At 35.3% G+C, this 10,621-nt stretch overlaps 1 pseudogene; it reads right to left on the reverse strand.

The window, feature by feature from the left end:
- Positions 1–713: 713 nt before the first annotated feature.
- Positions 714–826, reverse strand: LOC128865496 (U5 spliceosomal RNA; annotated as a pseudogene).
- Between the last annotated feature and the right edge of the window lie 9,795 nt (positions 827–10,621).

Consider the following 10,621-nt stretch of genomic DNA (forward strand, 5'->3'; position numbering starts at 1 on the left):
TCCCAACCCCACGCCAGACAGCTCTGTAAGAGAATTAAAAAAGTATTTACCTAGACAACCTGCTCTGATTTTAGCTAAGCAATTGTAAAGGAAGTGCTCAACTGTTTCTTCCCGCCAAATAGCCAATGGCCGGTTAAACAAGCCACGATCTTTGAGATATTATCTCTTGAGAGACTAAGCAATTCCTTTATCCTTTTCTTGTTTATTTGCGGCCATAGTAGCTTAGCTGTTACGCATGTATCTTCATCCTCCCATGATCTATTGGTCTCTTGGGTAATGTTGTTTTTCATTTTTAGTTTACTCGTGGCCAAAGGTATTCCAATGGTACTTTTATCACGGAACAGTTAAGGAGCAGTACCTTTTCTTGCTAGCTCATCAGCTTTACAGTTTCCCTTAATATCTCTGTGCCCCGGAACCCAAACAAGGCTGACCTTGAATATGACACTAATATCATTTAGGGCTGACCGGTATTGCTGTGCAAGCTTCGATCTTAGTTTAGCCGCATTCATTGATGCCCGCCTGGCTATCCGAGAATATTGAACCGTATTTTGTATGGAACAAAATGTGTAACACCTCAGTGAAAAAAGAAATTTCAAAAATCAAATGCTTTTCGTAATCACTTGAAACTTGCACTTTGTTAGACTAAAATTCAGTGGGATATAAAACTACATACTCAGAAAAATTTTAAAATTTTTTTTTTTTTGTTTTGCGCTTTGTTTATTGACAGCAAATCCTTCAAAATTCATTTTAGACTTACTAGAGTGATCCTTTTCCTGGAAATCTTTAGTAAAAGGCGAAAGATTTATACAAGAACTGAATAGAAGGGAGCTCTGTTATATAGTTCCGGTAAAAGTTAAAAGCAGTTCTGATTAAAAAGTTGAAAGTTTTGAAGGAATTTTGAAAAATTTTAAAATTTGGTGACATGATTTTTTTGCGTATTACGAACTATTGGAAAATTGGAAATTGGAAAATATACGAATAGTAGAAATAGTGCACTAAAATTTTTCGAATCGCCTGTATCGTTTATTTGCGAATTATTTTTGCTATGATTATACAGGGTTGCCAATATTCGACGGACCCATCTAGCAACCCTGTATCTTTTGACAGAGGCGTCAGATCGCTTAATGACATACCGCGTTGGAAGCGTCAGCCCAAGCAGATTTTTACCATGGAACAGTACACGCCACGCGAGCTCTCCCAAATTGTTGAAATTTACTTTCAACAAAAGAAGTTAATTGTGAAAACTCAACGTGCGTATAAAAATTAAAGAATGTGAAAAGTGCGCCTTCTAAGAACACCATTAAACGTTTGTACGAAATGTTTTTGACTGGTGATGCTCTTTCTAATCCAAAGAGGCCAAATCAAAACCGACCAAGGCGTCGCCAAGGACATCCCAAAATCGCCGTTCTCAGCAGTTGGGCATTGCTCGCACCACTTTACAACGAGTTATCTGCATTGATTTGCATTTATTGCCGTATAAGATTCAATTGATTCAAAGATTGTTGCCTGCGGACAAGCCTCGTCGATTGGAATGGGCCCAAAGAGACATCGAAATCCGTCGGGTCCGTCGAATATGGGCAACCCTGCATAGAATATTTGATCAGTGATTAACGTTTTTTGTTCTGCATTACATTTCATCTTCTATTTTACCTCACTCCTATTTTAGAATGAACTTGGACACTTTAGTAGAAAAAAAAGTTTCGCGCTTGGAAAAAAAAATAATAGAAAAGATAAGTGTTTGGGGATAGCAAAAAATTGAAACATTATTAATTTCGCTCTGTGAGGAGTTTGGCCTAGCTCCTCCTCTTATTTGTGATATGCGTATTGATATTATTCTACAAATGGAGAGGCCTAGAATTTTAAGTCGACTTCGAACGGCAAATGGTTTTTATGAGGAGCTTTTTCATGGCGGAAATACCTACACTCGGAGGTTTGTCATTGCCTGTCGAGGGACCACCGCTATTAGAAAAAACGTTTTCTTAATTTTGGACCTCCGTGGACATCCCTGTATGTTAGCACTCGAAGTCTAATCAATTAAAAAGCCATAAATTTAGTTTGGAAAATTAGTTTTATTCCATTCAAAGTTAAAAATGTGTGAAAATATTTCAAAATTAAGAATCAATTTAATTTTGTTTGATATGACCACCTTTTGTCTTGACTATGGCCTTGAGACGTTCCAGAAACGAATCGCAAGCTACTCGAATGTGACTTGCAGTTACTTTGGCCCACTCGCAGACAGAGACTTTTTCCAGCGCCTCGAGACTGCTGAATCTTTTAGTTCGGACTTCGCTCTCCAAATTGGCCCAAAAAGAATAATCCATCGGATTCGCGTCTGGTGAATTTGAGAGCCATTTTGTGGCCGTTATGAAGTTCGGAACGTTTTTTTTTTTGCCATTCTTTATTCATTCGAGCTTTGTGAGATGCCCATGGTCTGCCACCGAAATGTTTGTCTGCCCACGGTTTCAAAGCCACCTCCAGAATGCTTTCCCTATAATATTTCGCATTTACCTTGACGCCAGGCTCGATGAAAACGATTGGAGAGCGCCCATCTGCGATTACAGCGGCCCAAACAAGCGGCGATGACTCAGATTCTCGTATGAGCGGTCGGCCAAATAAACTCCATCGTTTTGGAAGTTTACGAATTATTCGGAAATTGATCGCTTTCGGCCAAGCGAAGCAATTTCTTTGCTCTCTCAAGTCTGACTTGTTGCTGCTTTGGTGTGAGATCATGCACCTTTTGATCTTGTAAGGCTTGACTTTGAGAACATTTTTCAGTATGCGGCGGATGCTACGGTCAGATATTCTCAGTTATTTTGTCATTTAATTGGCACTTCATCAGGGATTTCGCTCAAGTCGCTTTTTCATTTTTTGAGCCATTTCACGTGACGTTTCAGTTTTTTGATGACCACCTCCATGACCTTTCGCGATGCTACCAGTGTCATTGTAACGAGTAATGGTGCGTTAAACAAAAACTTTATTTACTTTAAGGTGCTCGAGTTCATGAACAATCGCTCGTTGTGATTTTCCAGCCAAATATAATGCACTCACACTATTACGTTTGAAATCCATTACTGAGTTTCTTTTTTCACGTTTACTCTCGGCAAAATGCTTCTGTGCGCTAGTAAACAATACTCTGGACTGTTATTTAGCCAACTAACAGACAGCTGGTGCCGATGCATATATTTGATGCATTTTCACAAAGGAGAGAGACAACTGGCAAAGATTTTTGGACTGAATCAAAAATTGTCAAATGGTTGTAGAGACACGTAAAAAGAAGGAGGGAAAAACTGCTTAGCTCTACAAATTTTAACTAAACTGAGAGTTGAAAACCTATTCACGAACGCTGAAGTCTTCACTAAAAGAAAATAGCAAATTTAGCAGCATTTGAATTAACTCAAATATTTGACTTCCAAAACTAGTTACTTTTTGTTTCTTTCAAATTTGGAAACCCCTACAAAATGTATTGGGCAACATCCGCAACTCAATTTAAAACCATCTCATAACTCTATTATTGGCACCAAAAATAATAGCCAGTGGCAAAAGCGTAGACTGTGCAACAGAAAATAAACTTTTGGCGGCAAAACAAGCAGCTCATGCATCAAAATTACTATCGACACACACATTCACGTAAGCCCGTGTGGCTATGGAAACACTTGCATGCAGGTAAGTGCCATTTTACTATACAAAAAGTCTTGAGGGGGTCGTAAATACGCTGCGCTACTGCATTGGAAGCGCAACAAATTCGAGTGCGGCGACGAGTAAGTGGGCCAATTTTTGGCCATTGCAGCTATTAACCGCAATAGGGTAATGTTTTTTTCGTCAGCTTTATTTTGTGCGCCAATGTCCTATTAGAGGTGTGAATGAGCGCGTGGGATGTGTAGACAATAAATGTTTGTATGTAAGCAGATTGAGGGCAAACAAATTTGAATAAATGCAGGCGCCATGTAAACTGGGCACTTATATTTATTTAGTATATTTAGGCGTGAGTAATATTTGTATTATTAAGATATGAAATGCTATAAGTTTTTTTTCGAATTTGTTTTTAATGGGAAATAAGGAAAAACATGTGCTTTGGCTTAAAGTCGATGCGAGGTCAAGGGTAGTGGAAAATGCATATTTCATAACCCGATTAATGTAAAGTAAGCCCTTTTTGAGTTCTACTTGCCGCAACCACTATTAACTACATATATTTGTACTACTACGATTTCTTCTCTTATACACCACGTGGCAAAACTATAAGCATACCACTGGTTTTTATAAAGTTATAAACTTTTGGAATTTATAATAGAAGCAAAAAATTCATGTAATTTTTTAACAAATTTGTTTATTTTGGAAAACTCTGGATAATTTGTATCTTACAAGTTCAAACAACAAATGCAAATTAAAAAATAAAAAGAGTATTTTCCAAATATACCTCAGCATAATAAAATTTCATAAGTTTCAGAAACGAACCCTGGAAAAAAATAATAGAAACAAAAAGTTTGATCAGAAAAAAAAAATATTTTTTTTAAATTTCTGAACGCCGCTGCATTTAAGAGGTGAATGCAATAAAACTAGTGCCCCTTATGTGTTAGCTCGGGACTTTTCAGCCTATGTGTTATAGCTGAAATCTCAAGTCAATCGGTCAATATTTATTCGACTTACGACTTCGACTGGTTTTAAAAATGTGGTGTCCAGAGAAATGCATTTAAAATTTTCGGTGGACTTGCATCGACTTTAAAATAGAAATAATTAGACCGTTTTTGGGAATCTTTTAAGCGAAAAAATGGGGTCTTTGAAATGTTTGCAGTGAAAAAAACAAATTTTTGAAATCCTTCAAAAAAAGAATAAGTAAAAGAAAAAAAATACTTTTTTTGTTTTTTTTTTAAGTGGACAAAAAACATTGGAACGAAATGAAAAAAAATTTGGAACCATTGGTTTATTTTTTATTATTTTTTTTAATATTTTTTTTTAATATTGGAACCATTTCTGTTTTCTTTTTAAATTTTTTGGAATGAGTTTTTTGGAAAGATTTTTTTTTTTGAAGCTTGGAACGAAATTGAAAAAAAAACATTGGAACCATTTTTTTCTCTTTTTTAGAATGTTGTTTTTGGAATGATTTGTTTTTTTATTTGAGACTTCATAAGTGGCGAGCTGTCCAATAGTTGGAAAGAAACAAAAATAGGAACATCCACAAAAAGTATGGAATACTTTTTTTTTTAATAATTTTTTTGGAATTAATATTTTTGTTTGTGTTTTTTTAGGCTTCGTAAGTGCTAAAAAATAAAAAAAAAAATCGTTCCAAAATTGAAAATAAAAAAATTGGAACGATTTTTTTTTTAATTTTTTTGGAATGACTTTTTTTAGGCTTCGGATGTGGCAAAAAAAGAAAAAAATTTTAAATAAAATAAAATTGGAACGATTTTCTTTTTTTTTCATTTTTATGAAATATTACTTTTAGAATATTGGAACCATTTGTTTTTTTTTTTTGAAATGAGTTTTTTGGAAAGATTTGTTTTTGAAGCTTGCAACGAAATTGAAACAAAAAAACATTCGAACCATTATTGTTTTAGTTTTTTTGAAATATTTTTGTGTTTGAGGCTTCGTAAAATTGAAAAAAAATTGGAACCATTTTATTTGTTTTTTGGAATGATGTTTCTCGAATTTTTTGTTTTGAGACTTCATAAGTGGCAAACCGGTCAAATAGTTGGAAAGAAAACATAAAAAAATAGGAATATCCACAAAAAGTATGGAGTATCTTTGGAATAATTTTTATTTTTTAATGGAATGCATAACTTTGTTTGTGTTTCTGTTAGGCTTTGGAAGTGGCAAACAAATTGAAAATAAAAAAAAATCGTTCCAAAATTGAAAATAAAAAAATTGAAACGATTTTTTTTTAATTTTTTTGGAATGATTTTTTCTTTTGTCTTTCTTAAGGTTTCGGAAATGGCAAAAAACATTGAAAATAAAAAAAAATTGGAGCGATTTTTTTTTAGTTCGTCTTCGGAAGTGGGAAAAAAAATGTTAAATTAAATAAAATTGGATCGATTTTCTTCTTTTTAAATTTTTTTGGAATGATTTTTTTTTTGTTGTCTTTCTTTTAGGTTTCGGAAGTGGTAAAAAATATAGAAATTAAAAAAAAATTGGAACGATTTTTTGGACCGATTTTTTTTTAGTTCGGCTTCGGAATTGTCAAAAAAAAATTTAAATAGAATAAAATTGGAATGATTTTCTTTTTTTGTTTAGTGTTTTTGGAATGTTTTTTTGTCTTTCTTTTAGGTTTCGGAAGTGGCAAAAAACATTGGAAAAAAAATTGAAACGATTTTTTTTTCGTTTTTTTGGAATTATTTTTTTGAGGCGAACTGTCAAATAGTTGGTAAGAAAAAATTAATTGGTAAAAAAATTTAAAACAAAAGTAGAAATATTCACAAAAATGTTTCGTATGGAGTATCTTATGCTAAGCCTTATTAATTACTTTGGACCTAAGTACCGCTTCACTTCACTTCCTTTCAGACGATTAATATTCGTACCCATTCGCTGAACATAATTACAACCACTATATAATTGATATTGGCAACAAGCTTCATTATCGGCACCCATAAAACCAGCAACAACCTACGGCAATCAACAACAACCGAACGATAAATGTTTGAAGAATGATCACTTTTAAAGCTCCCGTCGTCGTTGTCGTCGCGGTTGGCTTTCACGTTAACGCCTGGCCGCCGCCTACCTACCAAGCTATCAATTCAATAGCTTCGCTCCGCAAGCACAACTACACACGCAAGCACGCGCACGTCCCAAGCCGACGCAAATGCGCGCTAAAAGGTATGCCTGATATGCGCCTGCGCACATGTTTATACACTTTGTTGCTAGCATTTAGATATACACACAAACGTATGTAAGTGGAAAGAGTGGTACACTTCAGCACATGACGCGCGCGCTATTTGTTGCTGGAGCGCATTGATCTATGTTGCAAACATACGGATGCTTGTGTATGGGGCGCCTGCGTGGGTAGTCAATTAACTGTCATTTTGCAGCTGTTTACTATTGATTGTTGTTATTGCTGTTAATGGTGTTTTGTGCTGTAGTTCTTGCTGTTGTTGGTGTTGTTAGTTAAATGGTTGTTAATAGTGATAAAACACGCCTTATCATTCGTTACATGATTACATGAGCGACACTCAATAGATTTCCTATGCATATGAATTGTATGTGTAAGGATGTGTGTGTGTGTGCATTTACATACGTATGCGCAGCACTTTTGCTGTTTTTGATTGCAAAGAAAGTGTGATGGGTATGTGTGAGTATTTACATAAAAAATGGTTAGCAAATGACGACAAATTGCCGTTGATATGTTGAAGTGCTGATGCTCGATTGGAAAATGCAACATTTGAGCGTTGGAATATGTTTGATGATTTATGAATCGCATACTTTAGCGCACACACTTACATACATATTTCGTGAATTCATTCAAAAACGTTATAAATACAATGTATAGATTACTTCCTTACAAGCATTTCGATGACTGATTTTATCTTACAAAAAGTACTCGTATTGCAACTTTCCTGAAGAAATGTTTAAAAGAAATGGAAAATTATGAGTATGAATGTGATTGAATCACCAATTATCTGATCTACCCAAATCTGACACTCAAAAATCATTAAAAATTAATTGGATTCTAACATCTCATAGTCGCTCTAGTGAAGAGTAGAATCACACGCCAATCCGATCAAATTCAACTCTAAACTTACATTCAGTACCAATATTATTATTATTATTAGTTGCTAACGCGTCATCTTTGGGTGCGAAACAAATGTTGTATACTTCTCGCTTTCCTCTTAAGGGGGCAGATACCTGTAAACGGCCATATTTTCCTTGATTTTCATTAAAATTATTTAAAATGAAGAAGTCAATATATTTTTTTCAAAGTTGGCATACAGTTATTTCTACATTAAAATAATGTAATTTTTTTGTAATAGGACTATGAATAAGTTCGTGCGGTTTTTTTTCGAAATTTGAAACTTTATTGACGTAAAATGGTTACAAATTTAATATTCAAAATATTGTCCATCGCTTACTACTACTTTTTCCCATCTTTCTGGCAATTCACGGATTCCCTTTGTGAAAAATTCGGTCGGTTTTGCCGCAATCCACGAATCGATCCATTTTTTGACTTCATCGTAATTACGGAAGTGCTGGTCAGCCAGGCCATGTTGCATCGATCGGAAGAGATAGTAATCGGATGGCGCAAGGTCTGGACTATACGGCGGGTGGGGTAGGACATCCCATTTGAGCGTTTCTAAGTATGTTTTGACCACTTGTGCAACATGTGGCCGAGCATTGTCATGTTGCAAAATAACTTTGTCGTGTCTATCGGCGTATTGCGGCCGTTTTTCTCGCAGTGCTCGGCTCAAACGCATCAATTGTCGTCGGTAGACATCCCCCGTAATCGTTTCATTCGGTTTCAGTAGCTCATAATACACAACACCCAGCTGGTCCCACCAGATACACAGCATAACCTTCAGGCCATGAATATTCTGCGCCGACGTCGATGTTGAAGCATGGCCAGGGTATCCATACGTTGCCCGACGTTTTGGATTGTCGTAATGGACCCACTTTTCATCGCCAGTCACAATTCGATGCAAAAAACCCTTTCTTTTGTGCCGTTGAAGCAGTTGTTCGCATGCCATAAAACGGCGTTCAACGTCTCTTGGCTTCAATTCATACGGCACCCAATGGCCTACCTTTCGGATCATTCCCATGGCTTTTAAACGTTTGGAAATGGTTGATTGATCAACTCCCAAAGTTTTTGCAACCTCTTCTTGCGTTTGAGCCGGATCTTGATCGAGCAATTCCTCCAATTCGGTATCCATGAACTTTGGCGGCGCACCCTCGCGTTCTTCGTCTTCCAAGCCAAAATCACCACTTTTAAAGCGTGCAAACCACTTCTGGCACGTTCGCTCAGATAGAGCATGCTCACCATAAACTTCCACCAAGATACGATGACTTTCGGCTGCTTTTTTCTTCATATTAAAATAATGAAGAAGAATTCCCCGCAAAAACACATTATTTGGCACGAAATTCGACATTTTCAAGTGTGGTAAAAATATTGTTGTTTACGCTTCAAATAAAAAACTTATACTGACGTTTGTGCCTTACGACAGTAGCTCTCCAATGAATGTTTGGAAATGTGGATCGATGGAATAATAATCAAGTTACGCCATCTGTTGTAAAACCGAAACGAACTTATTCATAGTCCTATTATTTTAATCATTTAAAATGGCGGATGTACACTCAATTATTCCAGGAAGGTCGCAGGGGGGCTTCTCAATCGGCGGGCATTGCAGCATCGGCGTCAGTAACCTGAATACAAAAAACCAAAAAATTTTTTGTTTATTATGTCATAATTTCTAGATGAATTAAAAAAAAGGCAAAAAAAAAATCGCGGAATAAAATACTTCAAAACAATTTTGTTGCGAATTTTCCTACTATTTTTGCTTCAAACCAATTATTTTTACAAAATTTCAGGGAGATCGGTCAATAACTTTTCGAGTTATCGTGTACGCCAATTGAAAAAACATAGTTTTGAGAAAAACGCGTCTAAAGTTTGAATACAACGTAACTACACTTCTCCCAGCGCTCGAACGTTAAATTTATTCTCTTATTTATCATTTATGTTTTCCAAACTCTTTGCTTTGCATTGTAATCATTGTTATTTTAGTATCATTTCTATTTCGTGCATCTCATTTGTACTTTTCATATTCTTGGCTTTACAATGTAATCTTTTTTATTTTGATCTCATTCCTATCTATCTCATTATCCCCTTGCTTTATTTAAATTCCTCCACCTTGCGTATACTCCCAACCATAAACTGTCAATGTGCAATGAAATAGCAAAACAAGTAGACAAAGAACATGCAAGAGAATTGCTTAAACTCATTTCTAATCGCTACAATGGGTTTAATGTCTGTCAGTTGAATGCGCGAAGTTTGAATGTTGAAAAAATTGACTATCTAAATTTTGTTTTTGATAATTTGAGCATTGACTTAATATGTATTACAGAGACATGGTTTAAAGACTATATTGATAATAATGTATATTCCCTGTGCGACTACACTATTATTAGATGTGATAGGACTACGAAGACTCGAGGAGGTGGCATTGCTTTATATTTTAAAAATAATTTTAAATGGAAAGAGATCTGTAGATCAGATCATTTTCAAGAAGTCGAATACATTTTTGTTGAATTTTATGATAACAATACCAAATGTCTTGTTGCATGCATTTACAACCCTAGCAATAGAAATGACCTCTCAGTGATATTTGATAAATTAGTGGAATTCCACATCTCCTATGAACATATTATTGTGTGTGGTGATTTAAATGTAGACCTTCTTTGTGATAATTTTTCTTCCAGGAGTTTGATAGATAGTTTCCAATCATTAGGAATTTCCTTAAACAATGAATATGCTACTCGCTTTGCACCCCACTGCAAACCAAGTCTTTTGGATGTATTTTGCGTCAGTGACAGAGATTACGTCAGTCATATTGATCAGCTTCCTATGGCTGGAGTTTCCGACCACGAGTTGATATTCTTATCTTACAACATCAAGTTCAACAGACACAATCAAGTAAAGGAGATATTT

The sequence above is a fragment of the Anastrepha ludens genome, chromosome 5 (assembly GCF_028408465.1).
Source record: "Anastrepha ludens isolate Willacy chromosome 5, idAnaLude1.1, whole genome shotgun sequence".
In the NCBI taxonomy this organism is placed as follows: Eukaryota; Metazoa; Arthropoda; class Insecta; order Diptera; family Tephritidae; genus Anastrepha; species Anastrepha ludens.